The following is a 17,572-nucleotide window of genomic DNA, read 5'->3' on the forward strand; positions in this document are numbered from 1 at the left end:
AAATAAGATAAAAGGCAATATAAAAATCCTTTCAATGGTGATCACTTCACAGCTCAAAATTGATTTTATTTTCTGCAGAAGATACAGGTTTTCTTGAAGGTAGTGTCACATGTACTAATAAAGCTGTCTTGAGTTCATTAACTTTGTAGTTTTCCAGCTGAGAAAATTTAGTTTAAAAATAATTTTCTTCAAATAAAAATTCTGTTACAGGTATAAAATACATAGTTGTATTTGAAGTTATGTTCCAGTTCCAAATTTTTATGGCTGTATGGACTACTTGTTTACAACTGTAAATTGCTGGGTTAAATATTGTGTATATTTGCCTGCTAAATATGACTTAAGGTCACTAAGAGAAACGGGGATTGTGAGCTAAATGGAAGAGAGCTGCTTGGTTTTTATGGTTTAATATACATATTTATCCATATAGTGCATTTATATACTCTTTCAGTCTGACCATAGTGTTCAAGTTCTAAGTGAAATAGTTGTTTAATATTTTAGATCAAGATGAAATTATGAAACATTTAATTACATGACAGGAGGAAGAAAGTTGCATTCCAAATCCTATTTCAGTGAAGTAGCCTTTGGTTTGATTTATGAGAATTTTTGTACGAGTAAGGTAGTAAGTAGATCTTATCAGAAAATTACTTCAGGCTAGTGCTGTCTCCCAAAAGATGCCAGGCACTCCAGTACAAAGGTGTGAGAGGCTGTTCTCTGTTAAAAAGGTCTACTGTAATTGCTTTTGCCAGTAGAAGATGCAACACCTACTACCATAAACTGCATGCCTTCTTCAGGCACGCTTGCTGAGGGGTTGGGAATTGTTTTAACTAGAAACTCCCTATTTCATGCTGAAATAATGGATGCCCCAGAAATAAACTCACTTATTTAATACTGGGATATTGTGCCCCCTTAGGAAGAAGGCAACGTTCCTTGTAGGGCAGTTTATATAAGGAAACTATACTTCCACCCAGTCAGTTGTAAGACACATAAAAATTTGCTTAGTTCTAGTTTGTAATTCCAAAAAACTTTGCAAACACTTGAAAACAATGTTCATAGTACCTTTGCACTCAAAGGTTGTCTAGGTGATACTTTTGAAAGTTCTTCCAGCTAGTAGTACCAAAGGTAGATTCTAGTAAGGAGGCGTGGTTCCCTTGCACAGCTGCATCCCAATCCTAAAAAACCCTCTGCTTTTCAGCAGCTGTTTTCGTGGGACAGGAACTCTAAGCTGTTCTTGGGTTCAATTATTTGTAAACTTCTGGGAAGAAGAGGAATCCAGTGAACTAAGCAGCTGGTGAAGTCTGGCTTTCTGATGCTTCACTTCTACTTGTTGCTACCAGTCATAGTAATTTCTCTGAGATTTGTCTCATTGCTGGTTGTTCTAGTCATATGATGTGGCTGTAAGGACATGAGAAGTTTCTTTGTCTATATAAGCTGCTAGTTTAGAATATCATAAACGCAGTTTATGGGTTCACTAAGCAACATGACATGATTCAGCGTGTTCTGCAAAATGGTATCTAATACAACACCCACAGCAAGTAGACTTTTAAGTGAGTATTAGAACCACAGTGCGTTGGTATTTGTTGAAGTGATAGGTTTCCTCACTAAAGTCAACTTCTCCTTTACATTTGTCTTACGCTTTGCACCATTTGTTTGGAATGGGGGGGAAAATAGTTGTGCTGGCTATGCTTGTGATAGTAGTTATATTTTCCATGACGTTGTAACTGATTAGCTGTTGTGCCTAGGCTGAATATCAGAGTTACAAGAAGTGGTTAAAATTTGCACCTTTTCTAAAACCAGAATCAAACAGTGGCAATATTATGGCATTTCCTAGACCCAGCCAATTCCTTGAAAATATTCCCATTTTTGTCTAATGTAACTGGTCAATTTTTGAGATAGTACCTACATTACAAGTCGTGGTAGTGCAGGCTTCTGCTTGAAGCCTTTAGTATTCTCTTAAGCTGTTTCATTTTCCAGTGTCCATCAGTCAGTCCCTATGCTGTTTGGCTTTCATTAGGCCTCCTAGTAGTCTAATTGCTTATTGTGTTCAAGTCCTTTTGTGTACTGTATTGTAATACTGGATGGATACTGCTTACCTCTCCTTCGAGATCTTGCAAAACTAATATTTAGATAAAATTTTAAAAAGCTACCTGTTTAAGACTTCTAGAAGTTTCGTCACACCTTAAGTCTTGTTTCATGCATTAGCAGAGCTTTCTTGACTTTCTAGTAAATCCCGTTTTAGTTTGGAGCAATTTCCATGGTTGAGACTTTCCTGATGCCTCTTCTAGTTTTGCTACGCGCTGTAGACCAACTTCATTATATTTTATTTACATTAGAGACACTTCTTTATATGCTTCCTAATAAGGAAGTAAACTGAATACCTTGTTCTCATTACTGTTATTTTACAAGCAGCTTTTGGTAGAACCCTGTCTTTTTCTAATTGTCATCTTAAACCTTCATGATAGCTCAAATTTTATTACTGATTTAATACACTATTTCTTGGTCTTTTCTGTTTGAGTTACAATCACTTATTTTCTTGTAGAACTGCATCAATTTGTATTCACATAGCTTAAAAGGAGCATGAAAGAAAACAAAATAGGAGCCAGCAACTTACTCGCTGTTAAGTTTTGTCATTATTCAGTCTTATTGTGTGTGTCTGTAAGACAATAGCTGGGAAAGGGCATAAAAGGAGATAAAGCCAAGGACAAGAAGTTTTTGGGAGTAGTTAGCATTGATTTACAAAGGAGAAATCATACCTTCTACAGTGTGGTGACTGGCTGTGTGGATGAGGGGTGAGCTGTGGATATAGTCTCAGCTTTAGCAAGGCTGTTGACACTTTCCCATGATTGTTCGAGACAAACAGATGGTGTATGTGCTAGGTGAGTGGACAGTGATGTGGAGTGGAAATGGGCTCAGCTGCTAGGTTCAAAAGGGTTGTGATCAGCAGTCCAAAGTCCAGCTGGACATTGGTCACTAATGCTATACTGATGGCATTGATACCAAGGCAGTTAAGACCTGGACGATGACACAAAGTGCTTCCTCAGCAAGTTTGTAGACAATGATAAAACTGGGAAGAGTGGCTGTTGTATCAGAGACCTGGACAGGCTGGAGAAATGGGCAGACCGGAGTCTTGTGAAGATCCACAAAGAGAAATGCAAAGTCCTGCACCTGGGGAAGAACAGCCCTGTGTAGAAGTACAGGCTGGACTGATTGCCTGAAAAGCAGCTTTGCAGAGAAAGAACTGGGAGGGGAGGGGATGGTGTGGTATGTGTCCTAATGGACAAGGTGACCATGGGCCAGCAATGGGCCCTTGCAGCAAAGGTGGCCAACAGCTTCCTGGTGTGCAGTAGGAACAATATTGGCAGCAGGTCAAAAGGGATGGTCCTTCTCCTCTGCTCAGTACTTGGAGTGCTGGATACAGTTCTCAGCTGCCCAGTACAAGAGAGACTTTGACATACTGGAGACAGTCCAGCAAAGGGCTGCAACATTGGTTAAAGGCTTTAAGCATCTGATGTATGAGGAGGGACTGACAGAGGTGGAACTCTTCAGCTTGGAGAAGAGGTGGCTCGGGGAGGTTTTAGTACTGCAAAACAAATACCTGCTTGGGGAATGAGTAAAGATGATCAGAGCCAGGCTTTTCTTAGTGGTGCCCAGTGATAGAATGAGAAGAAAGGAGCACAAACTGAAATACAGGGAATTCCATTGAAACATGAATGTGAGGGTCTATTACTTGAGGGTGATCAGACACCAAAACAGATTGCCTAGATAGGATGTGGAGTCACCACCCTTTGAAATATTAAAAATCTGTCTAGGCAAGGCCTTGACCAACCTGTTATGAGCAGGGATGTTAGACTAGATGACCCCCAGAGGTCCCTTCAAACCTTGACTAATGTACATAATTATAGCTATATTTCACTATTGTAGGAGTGTAATTCAAGAATTACTCTAAACATGTTAGCTGTGTTAATAACTAAATTTAGACTACCTAATGCACATCACACATACTGTCATTTGAAAACTGATGATAGCATGAATGGTATTAACATAAAATTATTATTAGAAATAAAACCAATGGCATAGCTGTAACCCATGAAGATGACTAATAATATAGCAATTGCAGTCCCTATATGCAAACTACCCCAAAGACATTGCGCTGACCCCTGGCTGACAGCACCACCTTGACACTTTGCAAGGAGCTATCTAATGTGCTAGCCTAGTAACCCTTCTTCCCATATCATTGAGGTGAAATGATGATTCTGCCTTAGGCATTTTGGTGAAATACTAATTGATATGCCAGCAATACTTAGTTGTGTCTACAATTTTCACTTTAAAAAGTTACTTTGAAATAATTTGTAGTTTACTGAAAAGGTGCTATGGCTGAAAAAATTCAAATGGAGAAACAACATAATTCAGTATAAAATATTTTTCATATTTTTAACAGCATATGAAGAACTCAGTCTTTTTCTTTTTTTATGTCTTGGTCTCAAAATTAATAATTTTGTATGTGGTCCTTTTAGCAAGATGGTCACGTCTCACATTTTTTCATGTGCAGGAAAAAGCAGTCCCATAAAATCTCATCTGTTTGTCGCTATTGTCCAAGTGCCTGTTCTTCTCTAGCTTTTTTGAAGCAAGGCAATAAATCTCTAAATTATGAAGAACTTCATTAAGCTTGTTCCACACTTCTACAATTAAAAGACTTTGAGACTTTGAGACTTCACACTGTCTGGGAGTACAGATGAGTTTCAGGCATAATATCCCTAGCAGTCCCTGTTAAACAGTTTCTAAATAGCAGCTGTCTTTTATTACTGCTCATTGAATTCCATTATCTAGGCCAGTTGTTCAGTCTGACACCTATCTTTTTATTTCCCTCTATTTTATTTGAAAAAGTAATCTTAGTAAAGGTTCAGTTGCTAGCTGTATTCCTGTGTCTCAGTTCTGACAGTTTTTTTACTTTATTTTCCATTCTTTTTTCTGTCCATCTTGTTTTATTTTTCCTGAAATAACAGAATATCCACGGACAATAATAATCTCTGTGCTTAGGAAGAAATGCAATTTCAATAGACCAGGAACTGTTCTTTAAGCTGCTATCCATGTGGTAGACTTCTATCCTGCTTATATTCCCTTTTGCTTTGTGAGCTTAATTTAGTTCTAGACATATTTGTGGCTACACTTCTTCAGGTCCAGTGCTTTAAAGCACTTCAACATACTTAATTTTTAATACCATGGATTTTGAATTTTGGATATTGAAAGAATTAAACCTTGTTTCATGTAACATCTTCTATAAAACCAGCTCTTCCCCTGCCTCCCCGCCCCCCCCCCCCCCCAGCTGTTGAAGATGATTTTGTTCTTTATTTTGCAAAGTGACATGGTTGGTACAAATTTAGTGAGATTAATTTCTCGGACAAAGTTGAATGGATATAAAAATAATTTTTTCAAACTTAAAAAGGGATATTTCAGTCAGCTGCTAGTGAACTTTCATAGAATAAATGTATTGGAAAAGAGGTTACAGCTTTTGGTTAAGGTTGATGTTTAACAAAAGTTCATCTGGAATTAGTTTTTAAAAGTGTATTATCTCTGAGATTAGAGCTTTTGCTGCTTAGTCTAATAGAGGTTGGTGTAGACCAGGCTCTCCAAGCTTCACTAAACATTTTTAGAATTAAGTGGCAATTGGATATCCAAACTTGCTGAAAACTGAGCTTAGCTATATTTCTAAACACTTACATTCTGTAATATGCAGCTGAGATAAGTAGGGGGATTAATTTAAGTGAATAGGTCAAGTCCTGTAACTGATATGACTAAAGCCAATTTGTATATATTGAGATACCTGTTTTCTGTCCTGGCTACCACAGATTGGTGTTAGTAATAATCCCGATATTGCTCAAGGATCATCTTGTCTTGGCAGTTGAACTGTGTGACATGTGTAGCAGTGGCTTTGTTTTTAACTGAGGGAGTGAGGGAAAAGAATTTTCAAGGCAAAATTGAGAAAATTATAATCTTTAGCAGATATTTGGTTACATGAAGCAGGCTTACCGCTTTGAATGGAAGGTACTCATATCAAATCTTTGATATTTTCATGACCAAAGTCAAATATTACCATTTTATCCTTCAGTGCCTCTCAGTCTGTTAAGTCTTCTGCAGCATCTGCGTTCAAAGACATCAAAAATTGTATTTAATTATGCGTATTATCAACATAGTTCAGCTCAAAGAGGGCAGAGTTAAGTTGTTTCAAGAATAGCTTTCCCTTAACACAGTTTTTACTCTTTTCTGGAAGTTGCAGTGTAGCTAAATGTTGTGCTCCTGAGTGGGCACAAGTTCCTGCAAAATCAAATCAATTCATGTTCTTGATCTATCTAATATTGGCCTTTAAAAATAATTATTTAGCACCTGTACCAAGTTTGATCACAGGATGACAGGTTGGAAGGGACCTCAGGGATCATCTAGTCCAACCTCTCTAGGAAGAGTCCAGTCTAGACAAGACGGCCCAGTGCCCTGTCCAGCCGAATCTTGAAAGTGTCCAATGTGGCCGAGTCAACCACTTCCCTGGGGAGATTATTCCAATGGTTGATTGACCTCACTGTGGAAAATGTCCCCCTCATGTCCAATTGGAATCTCCCCAAGAGCAATCAGAATCTCCCCAGACTTAAACTGTCTCAGTTTCTTTGACTGTAATTCTTTAGTGCAGCCAGTGGCCATCTAATCCAGCTGAAACTGTTTCACTCTCCTTTCTTGATTTTTCCCCCACCCCCCTTACAAAAGATGTCAACATGAGAGTCTGGGGAGAAAATTGGGAACAGTATAAGTTTGTTTTGCACTCAGAGTTAAGGGTATTTTTAAAGCCCTATCATCCCACTGAATAGCTTGTGCATTTGTGCATTTTTTTGGTGTATTTGAATGGACAAATTAGTTTCTTCTCTATAAGCGCTAATTAATTTTGGAACCATGAGAAAAGTCAGAGTTGAGTTCCCGAAGATCATCTGAGGAAAAGCTATATTCTCGGCTTAATGATGGGCATTGCTTGTCCAATGTCATCCTCTGGCAGGGTGGTGAGGAAGTTGTATTTTAGACTTTTTTTTCCTTTGCAGGAAAAAAGTCTGAACCTTACCTTTTTTTCTTTCTCTCTTTTTTTCTTTCAAGACAAGAGATAGTGATCCACTCATATTCTTTGAGGAAATACACTTCCCAGACCTAAGTTTATGCATTTCACCAGGTCTGTGACTTTATCTGGTTTCTACACAGTCTTCTGTTATTTTATTCATGTACCGGAGTTCTTTCCTTCTCTATGCACCTGGTAAGCCTGGAAGAGGAAGTACTAGAACACTGAAAAGTGCGCATAGTAAATGTGATCAAGTGGGGGAGTATGGGAAATAAACTTCCTGCCAACTCCAGGTCCAGTTTATGCACAAAACTACTCCAAGCCTCTTTTTTGGTGGTACTAGAGACTCAGAAGCTGTCTGAATATGTTCCACATCCTTTAAGATTTCTGTTACAGAGTTTCTTGATACCATCGCTTGCAGAGGGTATTGAAGAAGCCCAGGAACTTCTTGGAAGTTCTATCTTCAGCCTGTTGCATCTTGGAGGGCTCTATCATGATCAGCTGTATTGTGTGCTATGTGAGCCTTCCTTATGCCTCTGGTAACACTTGCTTCTTAAAGCGCCTAGTCTTACTTATTCCAACTTTCTGGATTATTACCTATAAATAATCGTGAATTGCAGAAGTTCTCCTTCAGAGATGGTTTGGTGTTGAAGTGTTTGATATTCTGAGTGGTTGAGACTGACACACATCTAAGTTATCTTTCTTTGAGTAGTTCTTAACTTGTTTTGTGCAGGGAATATTGAATTATATGCAACAGAAATAGTATTTCCATGTGGTTGCCACTTCTTGCACACGGTATTGTAGGTAATTGTTTCTGAGAAGCAGACAGTTCTTCACTGAAGAAAAAGCTGGCTGCTAGTCTGTGACAGGTTAAGGAAGTTGACTCTTTTAATGGCCTGATTTAGCTGCTTTTAGGGTAAGAGTTCTGTACTTAATATTAAGAGAAAACCATCTTTTAATACACAGAAGCATTAAATTTGGGGAGAAAATATAGGTTTATCTGCAGATGATTCACATAAATCCCTTTTCCAAGGATGTTCCTCTCTCACACCAGCACAATTAGTCTCATCATCTTTCAAGGGCTGGAATAAGAGGCATACAATTTGCCGAGGTGAAAATCCAGTATGCGTGTGACAGTAACCAGTAGGCAGGGACAGTAAGTAGACTGTGGTGTCTTCCTAGATATTCTGTTCATTGGTTGAATTTTTTGTTTTGTGTTTGTAGCTGAGCAACAGTTGTGAAGATGTTCTGGATTTGGTTTGATCACGGATTTTCACAAGTGCATTGTAGAATACCAAGGTAAAACTTACTCCTGTTTTACTCCTGTTTATACAGGAAAAATGGGAGTGCTCTAGGGCTTCTTATCCCAGCCCCTGGAAGCAAGGGTTAATGCTACATTATTGTCAACTGAAAAGGGCAGGGGTAGAAGTAGGTTTTGTATAAGGGAATTATATATCACGTCACTGCACATTCCCCCCTCCCCAAATCTTCAGAAAGCAGTTGAATTCTGGGAGCAAATATTTATAAGAAACTCTGAATCTAAGTAATACAAAAAAAAAGTACAAACTGCAATGGAATCATAAACTTAATTATATCAGTACAGAATTTGCATGGATGTCCTCTTTGTTCTAACTGGAATTATTTTAATTTATTTTGAATGGATTAAGTACATGTGCAAACTTAGCCTGTATTATATGAATAAAACTGGGATTTATTACAATTGAAAATTTAGTTAAATTGATATAACTTCTGCATAACAAGACATTTTCTCGGAATCTATATAGAGTCAAAGCACTTTTTGGAAAAAGTGTATTTTTGTGACACGTACAATACCTTTAGAGATATTTCAAAGTAAACAAAAATTGGTGTCTGTGACAAAATGTTTCTGAAAGCTAATTCCTGTGCATCTTCTCTCTGACATGTTGTCATTTGTTGGTGAGTGCCACAGAATAGAAACCCTAGGAAATGCTCAGGAAAAAAAACAACCCATAGCTTTAACATGTTGAGATAGCAAGGTAGTACATGAAATTGTGTGTGTGTGTGGGGGAAAACCCACCTCACTCATGGCGAATCAGCATGTTTTTACTGTGGTATAGAGATGTCTCTGCAAATGACTATAATTTGATGCTGCTGTTCTGTTGTTCAGAATTTGTCATCAAATGTTGCGGTAGGAATACAAGTACATTTGTCCCCTTCTTGTTTCTTTGCCACTTGTACATTTTGTATACTGATAATTTAAGTTCTTTATTACAACTGCCTAGTGTTTAACAATGGAATTACTTCTTGCATGTTTTTGCATGTCTTACCCATTGCCTAGGGCATGCCTGACATGGTTGATGTTTGGCTTCCAACATAAAGCACATCTCTGATAGTTCTTTTTCAAGGATTACTTTGTGAATTAATTTATCACCTCTGAGAGCAAACGGTGTGTTCTTTTGAACTCTCTATTTTGCCTTAATAGGTCTTCTGACTGGTGTCAACTTGCCAGTTTGAACTTTAACTCAATAATTATTTTCCCACAGAACTGCTGAAACAGTTATTTCAGCTTGATTTGTGATTATTTCCTTCAGTGTTTTTTTCTAATCTATCTTTGTACTTTTATTACTTTGCTTTTGTAGATGCAAATTTGAAGGACCTGGTTTATAGTCTTTTTCTTGATGATAGTGTCTCCAGATATGCTTGTCTGAATGCCAGTGTAGGTACAACATTTAAGGTATTCCACTATTGCCCAGAAAAGTCCATGACCTGTCAGCATAATGAAGCTAAGCCTTGTACCAGGTGACACCTATTTCTCAGTTCATTGTAATTTAAAATTCTTACTGTAGTGTCTTGTGGTCTTTTTTTTTAATTTTTTTTTATTTCATTTTAAAATGAACTGTAGTCAATTCTACTATTAGTGTCTCTGCATTGGTATCTTGGATAGTTGATAAAATATGTCTCTGTGGTCTGTAAATGCTTACTCTGTGCTTACTCTGTGTCTCAAATACTTGCTCTGAGGAATTAAAAACTTTAAGTGGGAGTAGTGTTATGAATTTTGATACCAGCCACTCTCCAAACTTGGTTTATTTTGGTTTTTGGGAACCCAGAAAGTTTCATAAGGAAGTAAAATAACCTCCATTGACATGTTATATTTAAAGGGCTTATACATTTTAGACTAAAAGTTAAAAATTCCTTAAGCCCACAGATTCCATATTAAAAAATAGATTGATTTTCTGTGTTCTGAAATGTCCAAAGCTCTTGTATTTCAGAAGTTTACTAGAAATAATCATTAAATAATATTGTATGGAAATATTACACTAAAGATGATGAGTTATGTGTACACAATATGTGCATACATTGAATTAATTGCTCATGCTCTATTAATTTTAATCTTTAAAATATTCTAAGTCTTAGTCTGAGACTATGTGGATGTTATGTCTCTTCAAAGTAATGTGTGAATGCCTGGAGAGGAGAAAAGAGGAGGAAACTATTGTTTGATTAGTTCTGGAGGAGCATGAGTTATAACAACTTTTACAGACTATGAACTGTTAGGAACTTTCAGTTACCTTTTATTACTTTCTTTAAAGAGAGTTCAGTTCACTTACATGTTGTAATCCCTATATCAGAGAGACTTGTGTGTGAGGGTGAAAGATGTTGAGTGGTATTTGCCAAAAATTGTAAATGACTGAATCTTTGTGCTTGAAATGACAGAACCGTATTAAAGGATAAAATAACTTACGTTCATGATTCAATAATCTAATATTTGTGAGATGTAATTGCAGGTAAATTTTAATAGCTTGAGTGAGCAGGCTGTTGGAATGTCTCAGATTTAATTTCTAGAAGCAATTTTAATTTTTTTTAGCATAGTACAAATGACATAATTTACCTACTCATTTCCTGATAATTGACATCTGTGGGAGCAGGTGTAAGTTATTAATCTTTTAGGGTGATCTACATGTGCCTTTTGCTTTCATGAGGGGGGAAATTAACTTGCCTCTTTTTTTCTTGTTCTGTGGTTTCTTAGGTAGTTGAGTGAAAATTTCATCATAGTTTGGGATCTGCAATAAAGACTTGTTCAGATTTTCTGCTTTAAATGCAATCTGCGTTTTAGTAGAGGATAAAACAGTGTAAACAAAGTGTTAACTGCATAATGATTACTAGTTAGAAGCAAATGGAGATCCTGTGGTGTGTGTTTGCTGCGTTCAGTCAGTGGTGGAATTAAATATTTCTAACAAAAAGCATTTAAAGTGTGCCAGCACTGACTGTATTTTTTGCACGTATGAACAAATGAAATATATTGGAGTAGACATATTGTATGGTTACTTATTTTACTTTGTATTATCAACCTCTGTTTGCTTAATGTACAATTAAGATCAGTTTTTAACTGTGAATTAAGAAGAGTCTGAATGAACTTGATACAGAACAGATGTTTAATTGTAGTTGAATTTTCATTTGCAAATCTTTATTTCCTGACTGATCAGATGTGTAGACTAGTGTTTGAATAAACCTAAGTGGTATGTTTAAAGTATGACATCTTTTATTTAGAAAAAGAAAAATAGGGATGACATTAAATTTGACACACTTTTAAAAATATTGGTCCAGATTCAACAGACACCACTGAAAGTAATGTTTGTGTGAAGTAATCTCAAAGCCAAAAGGCACTCTCTACATCTCTGCAAAGTTCACGCAGAGGGAACCAAAACTCTTCCCTGCCCACTGCCACCCCCGCTTGCATCACCATAACCAAATTAATGTAGATGGTATTAATTCCCTTATTTATGCAGTCTGAATGTACATACCAATTTTGGCACCAGCATGAAAATGACAAGAATGGTACCTTCCTTGCTTTTTCAGTACTCGTACTAAATCATGAAAGAAAAGAGTTGCCAGGGTTTTAGATAGGATCTGAACATCTCCCAAATTGAAGTTGGCAAATAACTCTCAAAGGTTAGAGTCACAAATGAGCTCTGAAAGTTTTACCCCCTGTGGCTGAAGTGAGGTTTTTTTATCCCGTGTAAACACAGCCAACTGCACAGCTTGGTTTCAGTGTGGAAAAGGGGTTGTCACAGTGATAGCAGCACTGGACTATTTTTACAGCTTGGAAGAGTCATCGTTTGCCTCGCTGTGCTTTGGGCACAGACCTAAATGTTCTAGGTCTGAAGATGGCCAGCCTTTCCACCATGCCAATGTAACAACTTCTGGCTTGTTTCTTAAAGCCTGTGTTGATTCCATGGCAGTCTATTGGCACTGTCCATCACAACCTATGGCTCTGGTTACACTTTGGCTTTCTTCCAGGATGCCAAAATCATCCCCCTTATGCCCCTGGAAAAGGGATTCTGTCTAGCTGGGTCAAGTCCCTGGTCTTCCTCACTGTGTGGCAGTGATGGATGTCAACTCTGCAGAGAGGGGTGGTTTCTGGGTGTCAGGGTTGGTTTCTGCCATGGCCTGAGAGAAAAGTAACAGCACTAGGTTTGTCCTTGGGAGCTGAGTGGCAGAGGATGCACTGGGGATGCCTGGCTGCTGTGCCCAGTCCATGGCCACTGAGGGCAGGGACAGCCCTCTGGGCACAGGGACTGCCTCAGGGCCAGTACCACAAAGGCCTTCCTCCAAAGGATGCTAGGTGGAGAGGTGGCAGGTGGGGCTGCTGCAGGCAGGTGCCCCGTCACCCCCATGTCGCAGGGCCATCACCCAACAATGCAGCAGTCACAGTGCTCCAGGGCAGGATAAAGGGGGTAGCCTCCAGGCCCAGCTTTGCAGTCAGGACAGAGTTGGCCCAGTGGCAGCCCAGAGATATCTGAGAGGAAATCCTTGAGGAACCAGTGTATGTACTTGAAGGAGGGGGCCAAGGGAGGAAGACTGGAGGCTGGACAAGGCTGCTGGAGGTTCTCTGCTGTAAGGCCAGCTCCCAGTGGGGCCACATTCAAAGCTCATCTAATGAACTGAAATCCTGCCTCAGCCCTTGGGAAACAGATACAAGTTCCTTAGGAGATGAGAAGAACCACCAACACCTGGAGTTGCTTGAGTCTGTCAGGCCTTCCAAGCTGGATAACAGTGGCAGGACCAAGGGAATACCTTGAGGAGCACTGCAGAGCCTGTTCTCCTCATCCCCAGGACAGCAGCCATAAGAAATGGGATGCATAGATGTTGCAAGGTGACCCAGTGATTTGGAGCACCTGCTGGTGTCCAGGCAGGCATGGGAAGGATTCTTGACCCTGAGGATAATCAGGGTGGGGTCATTTTGCTGCTTTTGGAAGCCCTTGAGATGGTTCCAGGTTGAGGGAGAATAGGGATTGGGTATTTCTTGGGAGGCATGACTAGCCTGTCAACAAGGAAGACAGGCCTTGTTCACATTCTTCAGCAATTGCTGATCACCAATGCTGGGGTCAGGAAGGAATTTTCTCCCAGGGCAGATTGGCACTGGTCCCCTGGGGTTTTTTGCCTGCCTTTGCTGCATTGAGCCATGGCACATTGCCATGGCTCCTTTGGGCCATTTTGGCTAGGTTTTTGACTGCTGTTCTTACACTTCCAAGGTGCCACTCATACCCTGGCTCTCTCCACCTCTTAGTCATTACAAGTTTGTAGTGGAAGTGAGCTCTGGCATTCCCTTGGTTCCATTTCCCCAGGTGTTCTTGCTTGTGCAAAATAGCCTGTGCTTAGAAGGGCTCCAGGCTTGCTGCACCATTAGGAGCTGCCACTTCAGCTCTCCCTGCATACAAGTGTGGGGCATACATGGCAGTACTTTTCATGCATCACTGGCCAAGAAGCACAGTGGAGCAATTTTTTTTTTTTCGGCCAAGAAGTATGCATGTTATCAATATCTGACATACGTTTGAAAATACCTGAGGGTACTATACACCTCTTTTGTGAGTGATTAGTATTGATCTCATTCTTCACATTCTCATTCCTTGGGAAACAGGGACTGCTTGGCCTTTAGTCTGGCTTCTATGTTCTGTGACTTGCCTTTGCCAGACTGCAAGGGATGGTTTCTTTTTTCCAAACTAAACTGAAGAATGAATCAACCTGCTCCTAGCTACACCTGTGCATTGTGTTAACACTTGTGACCATCAGCTTTTAAGCAGATTCAGGAAAAAAAAAAATCCTGTTGCCTCTTGTAACCTTTGTGATGTGTCCTTAAGTGTTTTTGTAGCTGAAAAATCCCTGGTACTTCAGGCAAGTAACAGTCTCAACATTATTCAAGTCAGGGTGAGCACAGGGAATGGAACAGTTATGCTATGTGATACATATATAGTTATGTGTGACAAGCTATGACCTAGGTCTGAGGGGTCCATCCAGAGAAGCAACTCTCTGCAGTAGAGGTGCAGAATTGCACACAGTGCTCCAGGTGAGGCAGCACCAATACTGATTACAGTGGGATAATCACCTCTTTGACTGGCTGGTTATGCTGTGTCTGATGCACCCCAGGATGCATTTCGCTGTCTTGGCTGCCAGGGCACACTGCTGACCGGTGCCCCCAGGTCCCTTTCTGCAGGGCTGCTTTCCAGCCATTCCTCTCCCACTTGTGCCCAGGGTTACTCTGTCACAGGTGTGGAATCTGGGCGCTTGTTCTTGTTAAATGTCATGCCACTGACAATTGTCTGATGCTCCAGTCCATCTAGAACGCTCTGCAAGGCCTCTTGTCCTTTGAGAATGTCACCATCACCTCCCAGTTTGGTATCACCAGTAAACTTGCTAGTGGTGCATTCAACTCCTGCATCCATAATGTTGATAAAACTATTGAACAGAAATGGTAGTCATGAGGAACATCACTAGTGTTTATATTGCATTTGTAGCTGCAATTGCTTTGCTCTGGTTTGCTGCTCTTGTGAGAAAGAGCCCCTGGTTTTATGAAGCTCTTGTATTATAAGGAGGCATCTGTGGTATAGATTCCAGGCACGGAATAGCCTTGGTTACATACATTCTTTCTATATTCTCACTTTAACAAAAAACACCAAACCAAAACAAAAACCCAACTTGGGGGCAATACAGAATACTATTGTTCTGACTACTGTTGTTTTAAACTACTGGCTCTGTGAGCGTGTCCTGGCTTCTCAGCCTCTTAATATAGCTGGGCAGAATATGCTCTCCTTCTTGTGGGGCCTGAGTATGGGCTTATGCTTTTACTGCCATCTCAGTATTAGAATCTGGAATACGATTTCCTTGTTTTCAGTGCTAATATTTGCTGTGCTGTATACACATACGTGTGTGTGTATGATATACATTAATGCATATCTATGCGTAGATATATATGGTTAGTGATTATCATTTTACACATTGGTTGTGACTATTACTTGACACCTCGGCAAACTGGTAGAAAAAGAAATAGAATCCAGTTTAAAGAGTAACGTTAAACTGTGCAAACCATGATGCTGCCTTCTTATAGTCCCCTGGTCATCTATTAAACAATTTCTAACTTCCAAAATGAGTGGATCACAACAGTTGCCTCTTCTATGTAACTTCAGTTCTTGATAGGGACAGTCTCTTAGGAGCATGGGGTTTTCCAGAAAAATTATATGTTATCATATAATTTAAACTGTGTAGTAATGCCTGTCCCCAAAGGGATTACAAAGAAATTGCACTTGGAAAGTTTGGTTTTGCAAATCAAATACTTTGCAGATTTTTAAAACTGTATCACAATATAAAATAATATTAAGGAACTAGGAGTCTTTTAATTCTACAAGTAGGATTTTATAGTGAGAACCATTGTTGATACTGAAAGGCTTCTTATGCTTGTGAATCTACAACAGAGCTCTATAAACGTCACTTTCTGATTCTATAACTTCTTTTTACTGTGCTGCCATCTAGAATATAGACTAAAGTAACTTGGCCTTCATGGCATGGTGGTGTGTTTTCTTATGTGGAAGAGCTATAAACTTGCAAAAAGGTCTTTAAAGATATAGTGGACATTGCCAGTGTATCCAAGTTCTGTGTTGACTATGACTTCCTAAGAAGAAACCATGCAATATTTTACTGTTATACTTGCAATGTATTTCCTGTAAATTTGGCTGGTTTATGTTTCTGAATGTAAAAGAGTTGATATTAACTGTAGTTTTTAGTTTATGAACTTTTATAAAAAGCTACATAATTAGCAACTGACTCCAGAGATGAACTTAATTATAGCATATATTATATCTGTGGCAAGCTGTAGATTCCCTTTACTGAAATATGTATACCTGGAACTTGCCTTTGCAAGGTGTAATAACTGATGTGCACAATGATTTAGGGAGGAAAATACCTGTTACATGCATCTAAGCAGGCGAGGGTTCTTCAAAACCTCCCTTGCTTAACTTTTCCTGCTTTCAGTTTAGCTCTTCTCTATATTGTTGATTTTTATTTTGTTTTTATTAAGCTGAAATTGAGTCTGTCAAGAAGACTAAGTGGTTACTTCAGACTCTTAGGGGAAATAGTCATCTATCTGTCTGAAGAGTAAAATTTTTGGAAGTACCAGACAGACTTAAGATTCCCAGCTCCCCGTTCCAAAAGTGACTTTTGCAGTTCCACTGCATCGCTGTGATGCTTGTGCAACTAAATGTGCTCTTTTTATAAGTTGGTTTCTGTGAAAATTTTCTGATCTTTGAGACTGCAATGTCTGCTGAACAATGCGATCTTGAATAAATAAAGCTTTGGATTCTTGGGGAATAAAACAACAATGCCTTTACTATTTGCTCAGTGCATACCTTCTTTTCTCTCCCCTCCTGGCCTTAACGTCTTGTGCCATGGAGCTGAGCTGCAGGCAAGTGCCGAGCCGGGGCATATTGAGTGCTCTGCTGCTGTCTGCGGGGGACAATGGCTGCAGTGTCGCGAGGGCCTACACAGGGGCACTTGATGGCGTTTCTGTGGAATTGCAGTGGTGTATGGCATCTACTGAAATCTGTAGGATAAGCAAATGCAAAAATTCCTTTAATCTGCCAGGCCTCTGAAAATGCTATGTTGTGGCCTCATTGATAAATGCCACAAATAGCAGAACAGCCATGAAAGAGTTGGTTCAAACTGGGAGACTGCATGCCATTCATGTTCCAATTTTAACTGTCGAAAGAAATCCTCATCTTCCCCACCCCCGAGTATGTGTTGTGAGCCAGTCTGCTCTAAAACTGGTGCACAGGAGTAGGTTTTCATTACCAGCACTTGGGAGATCCATGATGCTTTTGTTTACATTCCCAGGTCCAGGTACAAGAAGAACAGATAAAACTTCAGGACTAATTGCCATTTGATTAAGCTGTAGTAATACTGAGCTACAGCAAGCAGCCTTGCTAAGAGTGTGTTGAAATGGTGATCAGTCTTCAATTACTATTATAAAGTAGCAGACTATGATATTGGTCTTAGTTATTTTACTTTGTTGCTGACTTCCACTAATACTATTTTTAGGAAGAAGAAATTTATTTAAGACTGGCTTTTATTTTTGAGTATCTAATGGATTTGTTGGGTACTGAGAGAGTTCATAAATCTCCGGATAGAAAGCAGTCCTCCTTCCTTATTTTCTGCCCCTCAACCTCTGCAGCATGGGCAACT

At 39.3% G+C, this 17,572-nt stretch overlaps 1 protein-coding gene across 14 annotated transcripts in view; it reads left to right on the plus strand.

Moving 5' to 3' along the window:
* The window catches only part of EPB41L2 (erythrocyte membrane protein band 4.1 like 2), a 122,429-nt gene that overhangs the window by 52,555 nt on the left and 52,302 nt on the right, over positions 1 to 17,572 (plus strand). The gene's annotated exons all lie outside the window — the stretch shown is intronic.

Source organism: Phalacrocorax carbo, chromosome 3, assembly GCF_963921805.1.
Source record: "Phalacrocorax carbo chromosome 3, bPhaCar2.1, whole genome shotgun sequence".
NCBI lineage: Eukaryota > Metazoa > Chordata > Aves > Suliformes > Phalacrocoracidae > Phalacrocorax > Phalacrocorax carbo.